The following is a 24208-nucleotide window of genomic DNA, read 5'->3' as shown; positions in this document are numbered from 1 at the left end:
CATACAGAGTCTTATGCTTAAGTCATAATTCAGAGATGGCAAGGTATTACGACCTCTAAAACGAAAAATTTAGTATGTATAGTAGTATGAATAATTGATTATAACTAGGAGCCTTTGTAGAAAAAGGGGTAAACAAAAACCGTAACTCGAAAGCGCAACACTCCGATCGATAACGTAATGAACAGGGATAAGCTAACGCAAGATCATATATATGAAGAGTGTCAAAAACAGGAATATCAAGACTCAAAATCCGGCTGCGAAGATAACCGGTCCGAGCATAGCAATATATACATATAATAAAATAAGGAAAACCCCAAAGGAAACCCAAAGGGACACAAACACAGAAATCTATTCTCCAAAATCCCCTCTAGAAGGAGTCATCACAGTTTGTATTATTTAATGGAGATAAAAATATCTAAACAAGATATATAAACCAAAACGGAGCCCCAAGAACAAAGGATCTTCGCTAATCCAGAAGTCTCCAGCATGCCTTAACGAGAAGCCTCGCGTCCTGCATATGAAAACCACAAAATCCGCATGGGTGAGAACCAAAAGTCCCCAGCATGGTAACAGCTTCCACATATATAATACATAATAATAGAGAAAAGCCGAAGGCAATCTTAGAACTTCCTCCAGATAATATCAAAGCTTATAAACAAGCTAAACCATAAGTGGCAACTGACTAAAGATTCTTCAGTCTAACTAATACTTCCCTTTCTAATTCCTTCAGACCTCCCAACCACCAGCAGGTGTATAATATAGCAAACACAGTTATATCAGACAAGAGATTTACAAATAGGAACAGATAAGGCATTTAGACAATTAGCAAGTAATATGCAGTCAAATAGGCAATCTCAAACAATTCATATAGTATGCATATGATGAATGCCTGTCCCTAGTGGCTGATGATATCATCTATCGGTTATAGAGCCAACCCGACAAGTCCTAGTAGCTAACCATTGGACTGTCCCTCTGTCGCGCATCCCCAACTCAAGTTATACTCATCATAAACTTGATCATAATCATGATCCATATCCATCACCCTCACTGGTGAATATTTACGGGGGTGAGCTCATCCGGGCCTTTCACAGTGCCCGACCACACTTACGACATAGGGTCAAAAGAGCTTCGAGTCTCAACCTGGAGCACGTGGTGGCTAGCCACTGCTTCCTCCCAGGGAAACCCTCATCTCCGATGATGGAAGTGCAAACATTCACAATTCATTCAACAGCATATATGCATTTATACTTAGCCATAATCATGGCTCCGCCGTAACACGGCAATAATCTAGCCATCCGGCTCACGGTTAAATCCATAACCAGCCAATTCATTAACAATTACGGCCCTTCGGCCCATGGCACAACAAGCACTTCCACCGCCATCCTCCATATCTCACATAATCATCTTTGATCCTCAATGATCATTCATTTTTCCCCTTGCTTCACTCGCAATTTACCACATTCACTAGCCTTTTTTCTCATGCTAGGCATATCATAATGATTTAAGACATAAGTGGTGAGATCGGAGGCTTAGAAGTATGAAATTTGGCTTTTAAAACTCAAAAATCAACTTTCGGATGAAAACAGGGCCACGCGTACGCGCACTCCACGCGCACGCGTGGATGGCCTTAAAACTCATCGACGCGCAAGTGTCATACGCGCGAACACGCGGATTGAAAATTAGCCAAACGACGCGCAAGCGTCAGCCACGCGTACGCGTGGGTGCTCTTGCGCCCCAGGCACAAAACTGGCACAACTCTGGCATAACTCTCGGGAAAATAGCTGGGCATTTGGTGCAGCGCACCGACGTGCTCACGCACACCACGCGCACGCGTGGATGGTGCTTTCTCAAAGAACGGCGCGTATGCGCCAAATGCGCCTACGCGCGGAGGATCATTCTGCTAAAAAATTTTCTAAGTTAAAAGCTGCAGAATTTACAGATTCAACCCCCAATCTTCCGATGGACATAACTTTCTCATTTTAAATCGGTTTTCACCCGTTCTTCGAACGGCATGGACATCCCGGATCCAATTTTATTTTTTAAACATATTTGGCACGAATCAGAGATCCGTAGTCCAAGTTATGTCCCGTCAACGAATGCCCAAAAACCATGTTTTCATACAAAACCATAAAGTGCTATTTTCAAAACAAGCCACTTTCAACTCTTTTCAAAATCACTCAAAACATGCCAATTTCATCCCTTTTCTTTGAAATCAATAAAAATGTGTGAAAATCAACATCAAACCATCCTCAACTCACACATTGACATTTTATCAAACTTCCCAAAATTACCATCCAACCCTTTTAACACTTCTCAATCAAATGGCTAAAGGACAAACACAATATCATGTCATACATCCTCCCTCATCCCAATTTCCAATAATACCGTTTTCAATCAACCATCATTATACATAATCAACATCATACTCACCATCAACATGGTACCACCCACCAATTCAACCTTAATAATTTATCAAGCATATATCACAACATGCATTTTCTCATATATCACAAGATCAAGGCATCAATATTCATAATCACATATATGGTCACATTATATATTTCAACCATTTAACAACATCAACCATTCAATGCCTATCTTAGGGCCTCTAGCCTAAGTATTTCCTACTACATTACATATTAGATACGAGAAACCGAAACCATACCTTAGCCGATTTCCCAAGCTCAACCGGAACACTTCCAAACCACTTGTCCACAAGCTCTCAAGGTCTCAACACCTCCAAGAACAGATTTTATCACACAAAACCCTCTCCCAAGCTTTCCAAAATCACGAATCAAGCTTCAATATTCACATATACACAATCTAAGCCACAATCATCATACCCACACACAACATCTCAATACCCAACATCATGGAACAACAAATTACACTAGGGTTGATAATCTTACCACACCCAAGGTCCAAGGAGACAAGATTAACCTTTTCCTTCAAGAGAGTTGGGTCCTATAACATCAAAGAACCCAAAATCTCAACATTTTTGCTCATGAAACTCGAAATCAAGGCTGGAAATTCGAAGAGCAAAACGTAGCTTACCTCAAGATTAATTGTATGGGTTTTGTAGAGCTCTCCACGGTGAATGCGTGGCCACAAACGGTGCGGCAATCGGAGCTCTAGATCAAAAGTTATGGTGGTTTGAAGATCAACCAAGGGAGAGAACTTGAGAGAGTGTTCTTCCCTCCATGGCCTCCATTTCAGCGTGTGTGTGTAACAAATGAGGAGAGAGAGTGCTGAAAACTAGGGTTTTGGTTTAGTTTAGTTGGGCCAAGGGCAAACTTTGGGTCCGGTTGGACCAGTTTGGCCCGTTCGGTCCAATCTTGGTCCGATTTCTATAAAATTGGTATCGAAATTCTCGTCTCAATCTCTTCTATTATATTAAGCCATAAAGATAACATTTTTGGCTTTCTAGAATAAATTCTCATTTATGGGTTAATTAGCCATTAATTAACCGGGTCTTACATTCTACCCACCTAATTGGAAATTTTGCCCACAAAATTCGAATTCAATTACTTGAGAATAAGTGCGGATAATCCGTTCGCATCTCCGACTCAAGTTCCCAAGTGTGTTCCTCAACACCGCCTCAACTCCAAGCCACTTTGACTAATGAAACCTCTTTTCCATGCAACCGTTTGATACTAGTATCGTCAATTCTAACTGGAGCCACTGGAAGCGTCAAATCTTCCCTTAACTGAACTGATTCAGGTTCTAACACATGGCTAGCATCAGGAGTGTACTTCCGAAGCTGCGACACGTGAAACACATCGTGCAAGTTCGAAAGATGAGGTGGTAGAGCCATCCGATACGCCACCGGTCCAATCCTCTCCAGGATCTGAAATGGACCAATGTATCAAGGATTCAACTTCTTCGCTTTAATCGCCCTACCTACTCCTGTGATCGGAGTAACCTTAAGGAAATCATGATCTCCTTCCTCAAATTCCAAGGGCTTCCGCCTCTGATCGGCGTAACTCTTCTGGCGACTCTGCGCTGTAAGCATCCTATTTCGGATTTTCTTAACTTGTTCAGTGGTCTCAGCTATCATTTCCGGCCCCAACAAGCCTTTCTCTCCAGCTTCATACCAACATAGCGGAGATTGACATTTCCTCCCATACAATGCCTCATATGGAGCCATTCCAATGTTCGCATGGTAACTATTATTGTATGCAAACTCCACTAACGGCATATACCAATCCCAACTCGCCGGTTGATCCAAAACACAAGCTCTCAACATATCCTCTAGTGTTTGGATCGTCCTCTCGGATTGACCATCTGTTTGAGGATGGTACGCTGTACTCAAGCTTAAACGGGTTCCAAAAGCTTTCTGAAATGCACTCCAGAACCTCGAAGTGAAACGAGGATCTCTATCAGAGATTATAGTAGCAGGTACACTATGGAGTCTCACAATCTTCTTTATGTATAATCGAGCTAGCTCCTCAAGGGTGTAAGTCATCCGAATGGGCAAAAAGTGAGCTGACTTCGTCAGTCGGTCCACAATCACCCAGATAGCATCAAAACCAGTCTTAGTCCTTGGCAATCCCGACACAAAGTCCATTGCAATACTTTCCCACTTCCATTGTGGAACCTCTAAAGGTTGCAACATCCCAGAAGATCTTTGATGTTCAATCTTTACCTTTTGGCAAGTTAAGCACTTTGAAACATATTCTGCCACATCATTCTTCATACCTGGCCACCAAAACATTGCCTTTAAATCATGGTACATCTTAGTACTTCCCGGGTGAATGGAGAATCCGCTCTTGTGTGCCTCTTTTAAGATATCTTCCCTCAAAGTGCCAACATCCGGCACAATGATCCTACCCTTGAATCTCCATAACCCATCCTTTTCTTCTGACACTCTCCACTGTTTTTCTTGCTCGATAGCTGGTAACACCTTCCAAAACGCTTCATCATTTTCATGAGCCTTTAGGAGCTCAGACTTAAAGTCACTCGAGATTTCTAATCGGCTCAAACACAAGGTTCCAGATACTTCTCGAGCACCAATTTTTAGGCTCTCGAATCCCTTGAGCAACTTCTCCTCTTGAAGCATCATCCAAGCCACATATAATGACTTCCGACTTAACGCATCCACCACTACATTTGCCTTTCCCGGATGGTAATTCAACTCAAAGTCGTAGTCCTTCAATAATTCCATCCACCTTCTCTGCCTTATATTAAGCTCTTTCTGATCAAAGAGATATTTCAAGCTCTTGTGATCGGAGAAGACTTGGAACTTAACCCCATAGAGATAATGCCTCCACACCTTCAAGGCAAACACGACCGCAGCGAGTTCCAAATCGTGCGTAGGGTAACTAACTTCATGAGGTCTCAACTGCCGTGAGGCATACGCCACCACATTATGATGCTGCATCAGCACGCATCCTAGACCCTTTAGTGAGGCATCATAGTACACCTCAAATGGTTCGTTCGGTTCAGGTAACACTAACACAGGTGCAGTGGTCAACTTTTTCTTCAATGCCTGAAAGCTCTCCTCGCACTCAGGAGTCCAAACGAACGGAGTGTCTTTGCGGGTTAACTTTGTCAACGGCAAAGCTAATTGCGAAAAGCCCTTGATGAACCTTCGATAATAGCCAGCTAAACCCAGAAAACTCCTTATCTCGGTTACTGTGGTTGGTTGCCTCCAATCCATCACAGCTTCCACCTTAGTTGGATCTACGGCTATTCCCTTCTTACTCACCACGTGACCCAAAAAATTCACCTCACTCTTCCAGAACTCACACTTAGACAGTTTCGCATAGAGTTTCTTCTCCTTTAAAATCTGCAACACGGTCCGCAAGTGTTCCGCATGCTCCTCTTCAGTCTTGGAGTAAATTAGTATATCATCAATGAAGACAACAACGAATTTATCCAGAAACAGACGGAAAACTCTATTCATGTAATCCATAAACACTGCAGGAGCGTTCGTCAACCCAAAGGACATTACAGTGTACTCGTAATGACCATAACGTGTCCTGAAAGCGGTCTTAGGGATATCCTCACCCGTCACCCTTATCTGGTGATAACCGGATCGCAAATCGATCTTGGAGAAAATCCCAGCTCCTTGTAACTGATCCATGAGATCATCAATTCTCGGCAATGGGTACTTATTCTTTATGGTGACCTTGTTTAACTGCCTGTAATCCACACAGAGTCGCATACTTCCATCTTTCTTCTTTATCAGTAACACTGGAGCACCCCACGGGGAAACACTTGGTCGGATAAAGTTCTTACCCAACAATTCCTCTAACTGAGACTTTAGCTCGGCTATCTCTAACGGTGACATTCTATAAGGAGCACTTGAGATTGGTCCCGCCCTAGGTACCAATTCAATAGCAAACTCGACCTCTCGATTAGGTGAAAATTCCTCAATATCATCGGGAAACACTTTCGAAAACTCACACATTACCGGAATCTGATCCAACCTTTGGTCATCACCCGAAACACCCGCGGTTAACAACAGGATACCCTGACATTCGATTCCAGAACAGTTCACCATCATTGAATTCAAGTAATAATTATTCACCACGACCGGCCCTTCTGTATCCTCCGGCATAAAGTACACCGACTTTGTAGAACAATCAAGCAGGACATTGTTCTTAGATAACCAGTCCAATCCCAAGATAAGATCAAGACCGATCATCGGTAAGTAGATTAAATTATGGACAAAATCACGCTGCTTGAACCTAAACGAAACTTTCGGGCATCCTAGCCTAGTTACCATGGCCTCATGGGTAGCATTATACACTTTTAGGTCATAACCTAAGGTTACGATCTTCAATCACAATTGTAGCACAAACCCCATCCGGCCTTGCATGGTACTCTCAGATGGTGACTTCCACACCTAGTACAAGCTTGATCATTCTGAGGCTGCTTCCCAAACCTTTTCCCTTGGGAGTAGTTGTTGTTGGGCCTCCTAAAGGAACCTCCCTTCTTGAAAGGCAGACCTCTAGGTGCAAAACTCTTCCCTTGGTTCTGTTGAAATGATCCTTTGTGACTCCCTTTCTCAGTGGCTGCCCTCTTCACACACTCTTCAGCAACCCTACACTTGTTCACCAACTCGGAGAAAGTCCTAATCTCCATTGGCCCCACCGAACCAAAAATATCGCTCCGGAGTCCTCCTTCGTACTTAACACACTTCCATTCCTCATATTCCACCGGAGTCCCTTGACACATACGAGAGAATCTGAACAGCTCCTCAAACTTGTCAGTATACTCAGATACGGACATAGTACCCTGCTTCAACTGCAACAATTCAAGCTCTTTGGCCGTCCTAGCAGAAGTCGGAAAGTACTTCTTATAGAACTCTTCTTGGAAGACATCCCAGGTGATATAATCATCACCCTGCTGCAGGAGGCGTCGGATACCCTGCCACCAATGCGACGCTTCACCAGTGAGCAAATAGGTAGCGAACTCCACACGCTGCCCTTCAGGTACCACCTGCGCTTGCAGTGCTCGTTCCATGGCCTGAAACCATGTATCAGCCTCAGTCGGGTTAGTGGTTCCCTTGGACTTAGGTGGATTAACCTTCGAAAAGTTTGCCAGTGTCATTGGGCCCTGAACTCCACCTCCGTCATTACCATGGTTGTTCATCTGTTGACCAAGAGCCTCAGCAGTGGCTTGCATAGCAGTAGCCATGTTCTCCAACGCAGTCATAAAGTTCACCGGGTCATTAGGGTTATTCTCCGGCTCACGAGCATTATTACGACTCCTCCCACGACCTCTACCGCGTCCACGAGGCACCATCTGGTTCCTATACACACCAAACAATCAATATTAAGTTGATCAGTCTCAATATCGGAAGTCTAGTGCTTCAAAGTCCCAAATGTATGCTTATGAACGTTTATGCCAATTATATCAAGTAGATATACTAACAGCACATAACACACATACAGAGAATGCACAGAAGCATAGTCAGTCCGTCCTTCAGGCTCTACAGGAACGAACTGCTCTGATACCATAATGTAACACCCTACCATACAGAGTCTTATGCTTAAGTCATAATTCAGAGATGGCAAGGTATTACGACCTCTAAAACCAAAAATTTAGTACGTATAGTAGTATGAATAATTGATTATAACTAGGAGCCTTTGTAGAAAAAGGGGTAAACAAAAACCGTAACTCGAAAGCGCAACACTCCGATCGATAACGTAAGGAACAGGGATAAGCTAACGCAAGATCATATATATGAAGAGTGTCAAAAACAAGAATATCAAGACTCAAAATCTGGCTGCGAAGATAACCGGTCCGAGCATAGCAATATATACATATAATAAAATAAGGAAAACCCCAAAGGAAACCCAAAGGGACACAAATACAGATATCTATTCTCCAAAATCCCCTCTAGAAGGAGTCATCACAGTTTGTATTATTTAATGGAGATAAAAATATCTAAACAAGATATATAAACCAAAACGGAGCCCCAAGAACAAAGGATCTTCGGTAATCCAGAAGTCTCCAGCATGCCTTAACGAGAAGCCTCGCGTCCTGCATCTGAAAACCACAAAATCCGCATGGGTGAGAACCAGAGGTCCCCAGCATGGTAACAGCTTCCACATATATAATACATAATAATAGAAAAAAGCCGAAGGCAATCTTAGAACTTCCTCCAGATAATATCAAAGCTTATAAATAAGCTAAACCATAAGTGGCAACTGACTAAAGATTATTCAGTCTAACTAATACTTCCCTTTCCAATTCCTTCAGACCTCCCAACCACCAGCAGGAGTATAATATAGCAAACACAGTTATATCAGACAAGAGATTTACAAATAGGAACAGATAAGGCATTTAGACAATTAGCAAGTAATATGCAGTCAAATAGGCAATCTCAAACAATTAATATAGTATGCTTATGATGCATGCCTGTCCCTAGTGGCTGATGATATCATCTGTCGGTTATAGAGCCAACCCGACAAGTCCTGGTAGCTAATCATTGGACTGTCCCTCTGTCGTGCATCCCCAACTCAANNNCCAACTCTGAGCTTCGAGAAAACTGGGATACAGCATTCACACCGGCCCGTTGGAGCACGTGGTGGCTAGCCACTGCTTCCTCCCAGGGAAACCCTCATCTCCGATGGTGGAAGTGCAAACATTCACAATTCATTCAACAGCATATATGCATTTATATTTAGCCATAATCATGGCTCCGCCGTAACATGGTAATAATCTAGCCATCCGGCTCACGGTTAAATCCATAACCAGCCAATTCATTAACAATTACGACCCTTCGGCCCATGGCACAACAAGCACTTCCACCGCCATCCTCTGCATCTCACATAATAATCTTTAATCCTCAATGATCATTCATTTTTTCCCTTGCTTCACTCGCAAGTTACCACATTCACTAGCCCTTTTTCTCATGCTAGGCATATCATAATGATTTAAGACACAAGTGGTGAGATCGGAGGCTTAGAAGTATAAAATTTGGGTTTTAAAACTCAAAAATCAACTTAGGGATGAAAACAGGGCCACGCGTACGCGCACTCCACGCGCACGCGTGGATGGCCTTAAAACTCATCGACGCGCAAGCATCATACGCGCGAACGTACGGATTGAAAATTAGCCAAACGACGCGCAAGCGTCAGCCACGCGTACGCGTGGGTGCTCTTGCGCCCCAGGCACAAAACTGGCACAACTCTGGCACAACTCTCGGGAAAATAGCTGGGCATTTGGTGCAGCGCACCGACGCGCTCGCGCACACCACGCGCACGCGTGGATGGTGCTTTCTCGAAGAACGGCGCGTATGCGCCAAGTGCGCCTACGTGCGGAGGGTCATTCTGCTAAAAAATTTTCTAAGTTAAAAGCTGCAGAATTTACAGATTCAACCCCCAATCTTCCGACGGACATAACTTTCTCATTTTAAATCGTTTTTCACCCGTTCTTCGAACGGCATGGACATCCCAGATCTAATTTCATTTTTTAAACAGATTTGGCACAAATCAAAGATCTGTAGTCCAAGTTATGTCCCGTCAACGCATGCCCAAAAACCATGTTTTCATACAAAACCATAAAGTGCCATTTTCAAAACAAGCCACTTTCAACTCTTTTCAAAATCACTCAAAACATGCCAATTTCATCCCTTTTCTTTGAAATCAATCAAAATGTGCCAAAATCAACATCAAGCCATCCTCAACTCACACATTGACATTTTACCAAACTTCCCAAAATTACCATCTAACCCTTTTAACACTTCTCAATCAAATGGCTAAAGGACAAACACAATATCATGTCATACATCCTCCCTCATCTCAATTTCCAATAATACCATTTCCAATTAACCATCATTATACATAATCAACATCATACTCACCATCAACATGGTACCACCCACCAATTCAACCTTAATCATTCATCAAGCATATATCACAACATACATTTTCTCATATATCACAAGATCAAGGCATCAATATTCATAATCACATATATAGTCACATCATATATTTCAATTATTTAACAACATCAACTATTCAATGCCTATCTTAGGGCCTCTAGCCTAAGTATTTCCTACCACATTACATATTAGATACGAGAAACCGAAACCGTACCTTAGCCGATTTCCCAAGCTCAACCAGAACACTTCCAAACCACTTGTCAAGCTCTCAAGGTCTCAACACCTCCAAGAACATATTTTATCACACAAAACCCTCTCCCAAGCTTTCCAAAATCACCAATCAAGCTCCAATATTCACATATACACAACCTAAGCCACAATCATCATACCCATACACAACATCTCAATACCCAACATTATGGAACAACAAATTACACTAGGGTTGAGAATCTTACCACACCCAAGGTCCAAGGAGACAAGATTAACCTTCTCCTTCAAGAGAGTTGGGTCCTATAACATCAAAGAACCCAAAATCTCAATATTTTTGCTCATGAAACTCGAAATCAAGGCTGGAAATTCGAAGAGAAAAACGTGGCTTACCTTAAGATTAATTGTATGGGTTTTTTAGAGCTCTCCACGGTGAACGCGTGGCCACAAACGGTGCGGCAATCGGAGCTCTAGATCAAAAGTTATGGTGGTTTGAAGATCAACCAAGGGAGAGAACTTGAGAGAGTGTTCTTCCCTCCATGGCCTCCATTTCAGCGTGTGTGTGTAACAAATGAGGAGAGAGAGTGCTGAAAACTAGGGTTTTGGTTTAGTTTAGTTGGGCCAAGGGCCCACTTTGGGTCCGGTTGGACCGGTTTGGCCCGTTCGGTCCAATCTTGGTCCGATTTCTATAAAATTGGTACCGAAATTCTCGTCTCAATCTCTTCTATCATATTAAGCCATAAAGATAACATTTTTGGCTTTCTAGAATAAATTCTCATTTATGGGTTAATTAGCCATTAATTAACCGGGTCTTACACTATACACTAGAGAGATTAGAGCGTACATACATCATCAGTGAGGGTTCAATGCTTAAATTCTATGTTCCCTGCTTTCATGAGCTACCTTCTTGCATTTTTATCTATTCTTACTGTATAAGAATTGAATTAGTGGAATTTGATTTGTGATTGTCTTGAAGAGCTTATTCACTTTTAATCAGCTAGACAAGAATCATATAGTTGCATTCATATATATAGGTTGCATTGCATTGCATGAGTTTTACATGTTCCTACTCATTTATTTTATCTCCTTCAACTAAGAATGAGGACATGCTAATATCTAAGTGTGGGGAGGTTGATAAACTATATTTTATGGTTTATATTGTGTTTAAACCGTGTGGTTTTATCAAATCTTTACCCACTTATTCATTAAATAAGCATGCATTTATAATTCCTTCCTAAAAATACTTTATGGTTGAAAACTTGCTTCCTAGAGACTTTTAATTTTGTATTTTATTTCTCCTTTATTCCATTCGGTGCCGTGATCTGTGTGTTAAGTATTTCAGGCTCTATAGGGCATGAATGACTTGGAGATTGGAAAGGAAGCTTGCAAAAATGGAAGGAACACAAGAAATTAAGGAGATGACCAGCGAGAAGTGACGCGGGCGCATGGTTCACGCGACCGCGCGATATAGAGGAAATTGCAGTGACGCGGACGCATGGCTCACGCGACCGTGCGGATTGGAAACTGCACCAGTGACGCGAAGGCGTGGACGACGCGCATGCGTGGCTAGGCAAAATGCTGGATGACGCGAACGCCTGGATGATGCGATCGCCTGACATGCGCGATCTACAGAATCTGTAGAATTCGCTGGGGGCGATTTTGGGCCCTGTTTTGACCCAGTTTTCGGCCCAGAAAAGCAGATTAGAGCCAGGGAACATGCAGAGACAAAAAAACAACATTCATTCCATATAGTTTTAGTTTTAGATCTGATTTTACCTCTCCTCTAGGTTTTCTCTCTACATATTCATAGTTCTTAGGATTTGATTTGATTGCTTTTTGGATTAGAACATTGAGAAGAGTTATTACCTCCGTCAAGGATTTCGTCATTCTAGTTTGTTTCCTTACTTGTCTCTCACTCTTCCATGTCTTCAATTTATTCAGAAGTATTATTGGATTATTTTTAGAATTTATTAATACAAGAACTATTTTTATTTTTAATTGATCTTTTAATTATTATTTATCATGTCTTCCTTTACTTCCCTTTCTTATGTTATGAAATTTACATTCACAATGAGTGAGTAGTTCCATAACTTGATTGGGAGATGATTGAAAGGAAACCTTGAGTTGGATTACTTAAAAGAAAAATTGTAATTAGATTTATTGTTGGATCACCCTCTGGTTATTGACACTAGTCCTTCCCAAGGGAGAGGATTAGGACTTGTGTCCAGAAATAGCTTTCCAACTTGCTTGACTTTCCTCTACCTAGTAAGGGATAACTAAGCAGAACAACCTTCAATTATCAATTAATCTTAAGAGTACTCCAACAAGAATAGGGCTTCCAATTAATCTACTCTTAGTCAAGGTTTTTATTTAAAATTACATAAATCCTCTAATTTAATTTCCTGTTTATCAACTCAAACCATTTTTGAAAACATCTGATTAATAAAATAAAACATCTTTCTGCAACTCGTTGGGAGACGACTGATAAACCCATATTTCATGAGTTCTTTTGTGCTTAATTTGAGTGATTTATACAATCCTTCACCTACTTATTCACATTAATTGCATGATTTTACCTTCCCTTCCTTATTATGTGATGTAAATGAAAAACATGTTTTCTAAGCTTTAAAATTAATTATTTTAATTACCTTTATTTCCATTCGATGCCGTGATTAGCGTGTTGAGTAGTTTCAGATTTTCTAAGACAGAATGACTTAAAGGATGAAAAAGGAAACATACTAAAATGGAAGGAGAAAGCAAAACGGAGCTTTAAGGAAACTGGTATCCACGCGATCGCATGGATGACGCGATCGCGTGCCAAGCACGAATCAGCAGTGACGCGGCCGCATGACTGACGCGACCGCGCGCCTTAAGCAGAACGCACATGACGCGGTCGCATGACTGACGCGACCGCGTGGCAAGGAAAAGCTCCGAATGACGCGACTGCGTGACCTACGCGGACGCGTGACAGAGGCCACGCACCAGAAATTACAGAATACGCCCCCAGCAAATTCTGAAGCCCTTTTTGGCCCAGATACAAGTACAGACAGCATAGACCAGAGGTTATAATGTGTGGGAATGCTTCCATTCAAAGGGGAGCTCGCCAATTTCTAGTTTTCATGATTTAGATTTAGTTTAGAGAGAGATTCTCTCTCTCTCTCTTAGGATTTATGACTACTTCTTGTTTTGGGAGTAACTCTGGATCCAGGTTTTAATGTTCTTTTATTTTAGTTCTACTTTTATTTATTTATCCCAACATTTGAATTGATTATTATAATTTGATTTATGAATTATTCCATGTTACAGATTTTTATTTGAATTAATGATATTTGAGGTATTTTCAGTTTATGATTGTTCTCTTTGATTTAAGTTGCCATTGCTCCCCATCTAAGGACACTTTTATTATTCCAGCAATTTACTTTTTTCCCTTTTGGTCTTGGTTAAGAATTCAGTAACTCAACAGTTATTAAACTCAACGTAATTGATAATCGTTATTTTGCTAATTGAGCTGAACCTAAATAATCCCAACCTTTTCTTAGGAAATAATTAGGATTCAAAGGTCAATTTAATTAGTCCCTTGACTTTCCTTTGCCCTGGTAAAGGTTGACCAAGTGGAATTAAAAAAACAACTTTCATTATTGTTGAGAGGGATAACTAAGTTGGACATCTAATTTCCCCTATGTTGCCAAAAGTTGTTTTACAGTTATTATTTATTTTTAATTGCCATTTAATTCACTCGTCATTTAAATTACTTGCTTCTCACCTTCTAAACCTCGATTACAACCTTTATAACCAATAATAAGAACATACTTCCTCACAGTTCCTTGAGAAGACGACCCGAGGTTTGAATACTCGGTTAACAATTTCTAAAGGGGTTTGTTACTTGTGACACCCAAAACGTTTGTATGAAAGGACTTTTGAAGGTTTAGAAACTATACTTGCAACGAGGATTTATCCGCAAATTTCTAGACCACGCAAAAGTTCTCTCGTCAAAATGGCGTCGTTGCTGGGGAACTGCTAACGTGTGCCTTATTATTGGTTATTGTACATATTTTTCTTTTGGTTGTTTATTTATTTTTGTTTTTTCCTTTTTATCTTTATTTGCTACTATGAACTCTCACCCCTCTCGCTTTGAGTTTGGTTCTAATATTGTTAAAGGAAATAGAAGTTACAGCAGGAAGCAGGAACAAGGTCAGACCAATCAAGGATGGATGAAACCAAGAGGATCTAATCAACCCTTTTGGCAGCAACACCCTCCGAGATATCCTGGACAAAGACCATTCTACCGTGCATACCCAGCTGAAAGACATGTTGGACAACCTTGTAACTACCAACAAGCCCCACCCTGTGCATATGAACCATTCTTTCAACATAACCTCGAACTACCACACTCACAAGCTTTTCTTCACCATTTGCCATCATATGATCCTTCCTTACCCCAATACCAATCCAATCGTTCCCAATCATCACCACTTTCCTTTGTATCATGTCCAAGTCTGGCAAACCGCGAAGCAGAGGATTGCCTAAAAGAAACAGTAATTAAATTTCAAATAACCATTCAACAACTGGAGCAAGCACTAATTCAATGGGCCACAAGGCGCTCAAATATACAAGGATCAACCACAGCTCCATGTGGACAGCCCGATGAAGAGCGTAGCATGAAAGAAATACTAGAGACTCCAGTGGACAAGACAGAGAATGAATTCGTACTAGAACAAGTGGAAGAAGCTGTCATTGTTCAAGAAGAAGAGTTGGTTGAAGATCTAGGAGATGCTGAACTTCCTTGGGAATCCAGAATTGAGGAAAACTCCGTCCAAGATGCTACAGTTGATGCTAAGGAGGATACCGTACAATCTCCAAGGCAAATCGTTTACGAAGAATCAGACGGAATAATCCAAGAAGCAAATTTCCTTGATGATTATAGTCACAAGTCTAGTTCTCCTAGTGATGAACTTGCGTCTGCAAGTGAATTCTCTGAGATCGAAGAATTTTTCCCAAGTGAATATGAAGATGATGCGGAAGTAGATTTCTCTCAACCTCCAATCTATGACTCGAGTGATGAGGAAGACATAGAAGACTTTGACCAGGATACAGATACAATTGAAGATCTTTGCAAGGAAGTGGAAGAATTCACAGAAGAGCACAAGGAAACGGAACTTGCAGAAACACCAAAAATACCTATCCCAAGGCCATTACCACCTAATACAAGCTTCAAGTGGGTACAATCCTTAACTTATAATTTTACTTATTCACTTGAATATGGTTTGCTTGAAACAGATGGCCAACTTAGAGCTCTCTGCGGCTTTAAGAGTAAGAGGGAGTTGGCTCGTACTCAGAACTGGTACACCAGGTTCAATAAGGTTCTGCGCTTCACCTCAAAGTACACGGATTGGTATCATGCTCAATTGCATGGATCACAGAGAACGTTTGGTCACCACGGTGAGATTCTACTTTTTAAACCGCCCGGATGGAGACATGTAGACCAAGACGGAGGCGGATTTAAACGCAAGGCTTAGAATCCTGAGGTTTATTCTGACATTTGTTACCCCAGGAGCCTAAAAATTTGTTTGAAGCTGTTCAGAAGCTTCACATGCTTAGTTTGGGACCCTGGAGGCTATTGGCATTCCAAGCACTGGTGGAGATTTTTGGACGATTTTAAACATAAACCACCATAACAGGATACTCCTCCAATGTCCAACTTAAGGACTTTAACTAAAAGTGCTAGGTGGGAGACAACCCACCATGGTATGGTCGCTTCTTTCTCAATCTATTTATTGTTTATTGTTTCCAATTTACTTTTTTTTATTTTATTTTAACATTAACCTGGAATCATGCATAAGCATTCATGATAGTCATTGCATTATGCATTTTTCATGCATATAAAAAAAAAAACAAGGGGTGCACGATGCGACCGCATGCCCCATGCGATCGCGTCATATCGCGAAAAACACCACCCATGCGACCGCGTGACCCACGGGGCCGTGTGATATATATATATCGGCGTAAGGATCCAACGAACAGAAAGTTAGGCTGGAATCGTGTGGCCCTTGTGCGTTTCGCACAAATTGGCCCACGCGATCGCATGCCCCATGCGATCGCGTCACTTGCACAATATCAATCCCACGCGACCGCGTGAGCGACGCAATCGCGTCGCATGGATTGCATATCACCCCAAAAGGAGACAGAGAATTGCGCTGAAACGGCGCTGGAGTCGTGCGTTTAGCACAAATTCCAGCGACGCGATCGTGCGACCCATGCGATCGCGTCACCCCTCTTTCCCCCCTCTCATGCGATCGCGCGACCCACGCGATCGCATCACCCCCATTTTCATCCCAACCACGCGACCGCGTGCCACTGCCCCCCTCAGCCATCACTCCGACGCCGCCGCAGCCACCTTCTTGCCTGTTCCACCCCTTCCGCTTACCAGGTTCCACAACACGCAACCCTTTTTATCCGTTCGTCACTTTTCTGTATTTTTATTCCGTTTATGTTCATGATTAGGATAGCTAGACTTGCATGTTGTAGTGGATTTTTAGGTTGTTAGGTAGCTTAGGCTGTGGTTAGTGAATCTAGGTCTGTTTACTTGCACTGTTCTTACTTCTGTTTTATCCTATGTGCAAATCTGTTGCTGCTATAATCATGATTCATATGCTGCTTTCTTGTATGTTGCTGCTGTTTACATTGAGTTTTTATGTTTATTTTATATATATGTACATGCAGCTTGATTTTTTTAATTCATATGAACTGATATGATTGCTGTTTATTTTCCGGGATAATCCAATTTTAGCCGGAATGCTGCCCAAATTTAAAAAAAAAATTGTTTTCATTCATGTTTAGGTTTGGCATTTCTGAACTCTGTTTTACTCTGCTTCCCCCAAACCATTTCATGAATGCTAGGGCCACTTTCTTATCCTCTTTGATTTCCTGGTTCATAACCTGCATTTGTGATTCACTGATTCCAATTTCTGATTTCTTTATTTCTATTCGAATCAGCATCACCCTGTTTTCTTTATTCGATTATAAGTACTTCTACTCTTACCTGTGAATCCTTGTTATATGAAATTTTTTCTATGCCACTTACTTTCCTAACTCACTAATTTTAATTTACTAATTTCTTTTTACCATACTAACCCTCTTGATCTCTTTTCTGATTACTTTTACTTCCTCTAACTTTCTCACTATGGCATATTGATTTTTTCTTTCCATTTAACATTAATTCAATCACATTTCAATTGCTCATTTTCCTTATTCTATTTCTCCCTTACCGCTTTGAGCTTTCTTTGTTTAATTGCCTATTTGCTTTCCTATTTTTTTTTATCCATTCCTGGTTTTCTGTTTTTCAGGATGTCTGCCTCACAGAGGAAAAGCAAAGGCAAGGCTACTGGCAAGCGCAAGAGAGGAGATTCCTCCCAGTCCATCATTGCTCTAATGCACGATTCCTCATGGCGGAAGAAGAACTTTACACGGCAGGAAAAAGCTGACCAGCTGCTCCCTTCGAGTGATCCTATAAAATTTGCAAACCGGTACTGTGAGCTGAAGTACCCGACTTTTGCAAACTCCAGAAATCTATACCTGGAACGTACCTTGAAGATTCCAGAAGCCCTCCAGCAATACACTACTGAGCAAATCAAGCAACGGAGCTGGTTCTTTCTGGAGAGACCACTGACAGAGGTCAATGCATCTTGGGTCCGGGAATTCTATTGCAACTACTACCTTACTACCCTAGATGCAGTGAACCTGAGGGGAAAGTAAATTCTGGTCACTGAGGAGGCCATAGAGACCATTCTCCAGCTCCCAGCCAAGTCCGATCAGCCAAATGGTTTTGCACAGGCTGAGGAGGACATGGGCCAGATGCAGTTTGATTGGGACGCCGTGAAGGCACGGATAGCTCTCGACCCTGCTATTCCTTGGGAGATGGGTCAGAACACCACTATGCCTAGAGGGATCAAGAGAGTGTACTTGAATGATGAGGCTCGGCTATGGCATCAGATCTTGAGTAATTTTGTGATGCCGAGTACTCACGAGACGGAGATCCCGGCTACCATGATCACCCTCCTTTGGTGTGTGCTGGAGGGTAAGGACCTTTATCTGCCACGTTTCATTCGGCACTATATGGTCAGGGTCCACGTCCGCAGCACCCTCCCTTTTCCGTATCTGATTACACAGCTAGGCCGTCGAGCTGACGTGCCATGGGAGGATGCCGATGAGAGACCACCAGCGGCGGATTGCAGGAAGATCATTCCTCACAGCAGGAACTTTCTTGCTTTGGGCTACAGACCACCACCTGTCACTGCTACTGATGAGACAGCCCCTCCGTCTGCTGGACCCTCTTCATCCACAGCTACCACAGCTGTCCCTGCTGCCACCACTGCACCTCCACCCACCTCTGAGCCGGTTTATCGCCTCGTGCACCGTCTATTCTGCCAGCTTGATCAGATGGAGCGCCGTAACAGGCGCCGGTATGAGAGATTGGAGCGCCGCAGTAGGCGACGCTATTCCCATCTAAAGCTGATGATCAGACAGGGCGCCGACATCCCCTCCGAGCCCCACACACCATCCGAGCCATCAGAGGAGGAGGAGGATGAGCACGAGAGGAGCCTCATTCCCAGGCGGAGACTCATCAGCAGGTAGGCATAGAGCACGCCACACCACAGCAGGAGGCCCCACATCAGCTTGAGGCTGCAGATCCGGATATCCCGCTCCAGTAAGTCCCTCCTCTACAGCAGCCAGACTCTCAGCCCACCACCGCCACAGAGACCCCAGCTACCATCCCTCCCAGTGATGATACTTCTTCACACCCGACTTGATTAAGCATCGGGGACGAAGCTTCATTTTAAGTGTGGGGAGGTCGCCATCTCTGGCGTTTATTTTGGTGAACTACTACATACTTTTTCTTTTATTTTGGATATTTTTCTGTATTTTTCTCTTTTTCTTTTATTGTTATTTTCTGAGTACTTATACATTGCTACTTGTGTATTTTACTCTATTTTCTGCATTTTGCATCTTTAGTTCATACTTTAGACATTTAGCTTATTTTAGTTATTTAGTTTAGTTTGCAATTCTGATTTATTAGTGGATTAATTAGTATAGTTTACCCTTTTTAGCATAAGACAGTATAGTTTAAATTGAAAAATATAAAAGGGAAGTAAGCTAGGAAATTGAACATATCAGATTTAAATCCACAAAACTTGTATATAGCATTACATGATGTAGTTAAGCTGACAACATTTCATCAAGGAGAAACATTAAAACTTTAAAAGCCACCCTAAATAATTTTTTTTATGAGAATAATGGGAATTTTTAACTAAACCTGCATACAATATATAAATGATATATGATGCTTGAGTTAGAGAACACACAGCCTGTGAGTCTTGAGCTTAAATTGTATGGTTTCATTCAAACCATAATTTCATTTCTGTGTGTTACATTTCTTTTATTCTGATGTTCTTTCCTTTGCTTTAATCTATATGTCCAATTATAGAATATAGAATAGATACATACCAAGAGAATGATTGAGGCCATCATTTGATTTTAGCTCACTCACCCTAAATTAGCCTACCTTTTACATCACCCTTGTTAGCCCCCTTGAGCCTTTTAAAACCCCTTTATTCTATTTAGCCAAATTACTAGCCTTAAGCAGAAAAATAAAAGAAAATCCCAAGTGAATCCTTAGTTAGCTTAAGATAGAAAATTATAAATAAAGTAAAATGCGGGAAACCTTTTGGGAACATGGATGATAGAAACAAAAGGTAGAAAAGTTAAAAGGAATAAAATAAAATTTGGGAAGCATGCTCATGAGAAAATCTAAGTGATTCAATTACCATGTGTATTAAAAAAAAGAGTTATTTTTCAGCATTTAAATAAAAAGGGGACACAAAGGAAATTCCCCAATGCAGAATAAAAACAATGCACATGGGATAAAAATAAAAAGTGAAACATGAGCATGTAACAATAAGTGGGATAATATGGGAGAATAGGTAAAGAAGTTTTATCTTGCTAAATATGTATGTTAGGTGAAATCTTAGTCTAATTAAGGATTCACTTATTAGCTCACTTAACCCTATACATAAATCCTTACCTTTACCTTGGCCCCATTACAACCTCAATTACAGACCTCATGACTTTTTGGTATGACTATATTCTATAATTGTGGATTGATTAGATGAAGAACAAAGTTATAGAAAGTAAGAATAAAAAGAAAAATAGAGTGAATAAACCCAATAAACACTGAGTGACTAGAGAGTAAACAAAAAATCCGGTGAGGGTTCTATAACTCATCAACATATATCTGTGCTTATATTTACTAATTGTTTTGCAAGTTTGTACAATGTTTTCTTTCCCATCTCATTTGCTAAAATGCTTTATTACTTAAGGGTTAGCTATATATATATATATATATATATATATATATATATATACACATGACTCCTTGAGAATGTGAATTAACGTGACTACATGTAAGCTCTATATATAAGTGAATAAATTAGAGTTGCATAATGCATACATGACTGACGCGACCGCGCGCCTTAAGCAGAACGCACATGACGCGGTCGCATGACTGACGCGACCGCGTGGCAAGGAAAAGCTCCGAATGATGCGACCGCGTGACCCACGCGGACGCGTGACAGAGGCCACGCACCAGAAATTACAGAATACGCCCCCAGCGAATTTTGAAACCCTTTTTGGCCCAGATCCAAGTACAGACAGCATAGACCAGAGGTTATAAAGTGTGGGAATGCTTCCATTCAAAGGGGAGCTCGCCAATTTCTAGTTTTCATGATTTAGATTTAGTTTAGAGAGAGATTCTCTCTCTCTCTTAGGATTTATGACTTCTTCTTGTTTTGGGAGTAACTCTGGATCCAGGTTTTAATGTTCTTTTATTTTAGTTCTACTTTTATTTATTTATCCCAACATTTGAATTGATTATTATAATTTGATTTATGAATTATTCCATGTTACAGATTTCTATTTGAATTAATGATATTTGAGGTATTTTTAGTTTATGATTGTTCTCTTTGATTTAAGTTGCCATTGCTCCCCATCTAAGGACACTTTTATTATTCCAGCAATTTACTTTTTTCCCTTTTGGTCTTGGTTAAGAATTCAGTAACTCAACAGTTATTAAACTCAACGTAATTGATAATCGTTATTTTGCTAATTGAGCTGAACCTAAATAATCCCAACCTTTTCTTAGGAAATAATTAGGATTCAAAGGTCAATTTAATTAGTCCCTTGACTTTCCTTTGCCCTGGTAAAGGTTGACCAAATGGAATTAAAAAAACAACTTTCATTATTGTTAGGAGGGATAACTAAGTTGGACTTCTAATTTCCCCTATCTTGCCAAAAGTTGTTTTACAGTTATTATTTATTTTTAATTGCCATTTAATTCACTCATCATTTAAATTACTTGCTTCTCACCTTCTAAACCCCGATTACAACCTTTATAACCAATAATAAGAACATACTTCCTCGCAGTTCCTTGAGAAGACGACCCGAGGTTTGAATACTCGGTTAACAATTTCTAAAGGGGTTTGTTACTTGTGACACCCAAAACGTTTGTATGAAAGGACTTTTGAAGGTTTAGAAACTATACTTGCAACGAGGATTTATCCGCAAATTTCTAGACCACGCAAAAGTTCTCTCGTCAACGACCTGGGATTCATACTCCCAGTATTTTAATTTTAATTTTGTGACAACCCTTCTAAATTGATAATTGGATTTTTGGTTAGTTAAGAACTGTACTTGCAACGTATCTCTTGTAATAAATTCTTAACTCGCCAATTTCCGCCATGTCAATATCACCGACTCTCTCGAACCAAATTCCATTTCGACACTAAACTCGCCATCTTCCGCCGCAGCGTTGCCTTCACCTACGACATGCGCACCACCATCGGTCAGACAAGGCAAATAAAATAAGCACTATAGGAAACTTGAGTTAATAATCATAACATACCCGTATTTGCACACTCAGAAAATTTCAGGACATGCATGGCTTCGAGATCTAGAGTCCGCATAAAAGGAGGAACACCAAACGGGTGCTGGCTTACAATCGCATTCGCTTCATTTTGCACCGCCGGATTGCCTGCCAAGTCTCCGTCATCATTTTCGTCATTGACTTCATAGTTAGCTTCAAATTCCTCTTCACTGTCATTATTATCTTCTTCCCAATCTATATCCTCGAGCTCATCAACATTAACCTCCTCGCCGACCGCGCCCAACCGTTACTGCTGTTCGAACTCAACGTACAGCTCTATCATCGGCACATGAAATCGGGTTTGTTGAAAAATACATAACATCTGCTGCATACTGGCATCATCAGTGATGGGCATCATTTGAAACTGTATCAGCCATGGTTCTAAAAACCGAACCTGACCGGCCGGTTCAACTGGAATAACCGGGAACCGGTCACCTAACCGGTCCGGGTAAGGTCAGAAATCGTCTGGCAAAAAACCGGTAAAAAAACCGGTTGAACTGACGATTAACCGGTGAACCGGGAGAACCGTTCGATTTTTTAGCGGTTTTTGGTTTGAAATTAAAAATGCTAAACGGTGTCGTTTTGTCACTTAAAAAAAAAAAAAAACCACCATACGGGCAGTACAGAAGGCTCCCTCTCCCTTCACTTTCACAATTCACACAACCTAAACCCTATCAGAGAACTCAGACAAGAGCAACCCCCACCAACAGCTGCTTCTCACCCTCTTCTCCACATCATGGAACATCGCCGTCGCTCGCGCCGCCCACTTTACCGTCGCACGTCGCTCATCTTGTCGTCTCGCCTCTTCAGTCTCCAGCCTCTGCTCATCTTGTCGACTCACCTCTACGGTAAGCACTCCTCGGCTTCTCCTCTCCTTGTTGACGCAACCAGCGTTGATCACTCCACCCACATCCCTCTGTCTCCGGTTTGTTTACTTCGTCTCTGTCGCTGGCTCGCCGCCCAAATCGCCTCTCTGCTCGCCTCTCCGTTCTTCGCGGCCAGATCTGAGATCTACCTCTCCCAATCCAGCGTTATCACGGCGGCCAGATCTGAGATCTACCTCTCCCAATCCAGCGTTATCACGGCGGCCAGATCTGAGATCTACCTCTCCTTCCCGTTCACCCACTACTCCATCGATCTGAGATCTGTTTATTTTTTCTTAATGCAGAGTTCAATTTTTGAATTCCTACTATTGTCAGTATGAGAAATCTTTTCTTTCTTGCTGTTGTGGAAATTGGAATCCCTATAACTTAATTTGTTTGCACTTGTTCTTTGGTTATCAATTATGTCCTGAATGTATTGTTGTTAATTTTTATGACCTATGGGTATGTGATTTTGATGTGGGCTTCTCTCACTTTCTTGTTTGTTACTGATTAGTCACAATTAATTAGTTTCTAATTTTTTTTCAAGTACTTTCAAGTACTCTTCTTTTCTTTGTTTTCTGAAACTATAGAAACTTGTTTCTGCATAATTAGTTTGGTGGGTTTGGATTCTGAGTATTTATTTTGAGAATTGTTGCTCATTATCTCAGTAAGAACTTGTTAGAAGTTAATTAAAAAAAATTTTATTTTAAATTTTATTTAGAAATAATTAAATTTTTAAAGATTTTATTAATATTTAATTAAATCGGTTCAACCACGGTTCAATCGAGGTTGAACCATTAAGCCGTTAAACCGGTCACTTGACCG

General features: G+C 41.2%; 1 long non-coding RNA gene across 1 annotated transcript; it reads right to left on the bottom strand.

Moving 5' to 3' along the window:
* LOC110268011 lies at positions 23285-23656 on the bottom strand. The gene is made up of 3 exons (XR_002356018.1): positions 23647-23656; positions 23362-23510; positions 23285-23322 (listed from the first exon to the last, which is right to left on the bottom strand). It is a non-coding gene; the product is annotated as an uncharacterized LOC110268011 (long non-coding RNA).

The sequence above is a fragment of the Arachis ipaensis genome, chromosome B10 (assembly GCF_000816755.2).
Source record: "Arachis ipaensis cultivar K30076 chromosome B10, Araip1.1, whole genome shotgun sequence".
Taxonomy (NCBI): Eukaryota; Viridiplantae; Streptophyta; class Magnoliopsida; order Fabales; family Fabaceae; genus Arachis; species Arachis ipaensis.
Note: the sequence above shows the minus strand (reverse complement) of the source record. Positions and strands in the feature narration are given on the sequence as shown.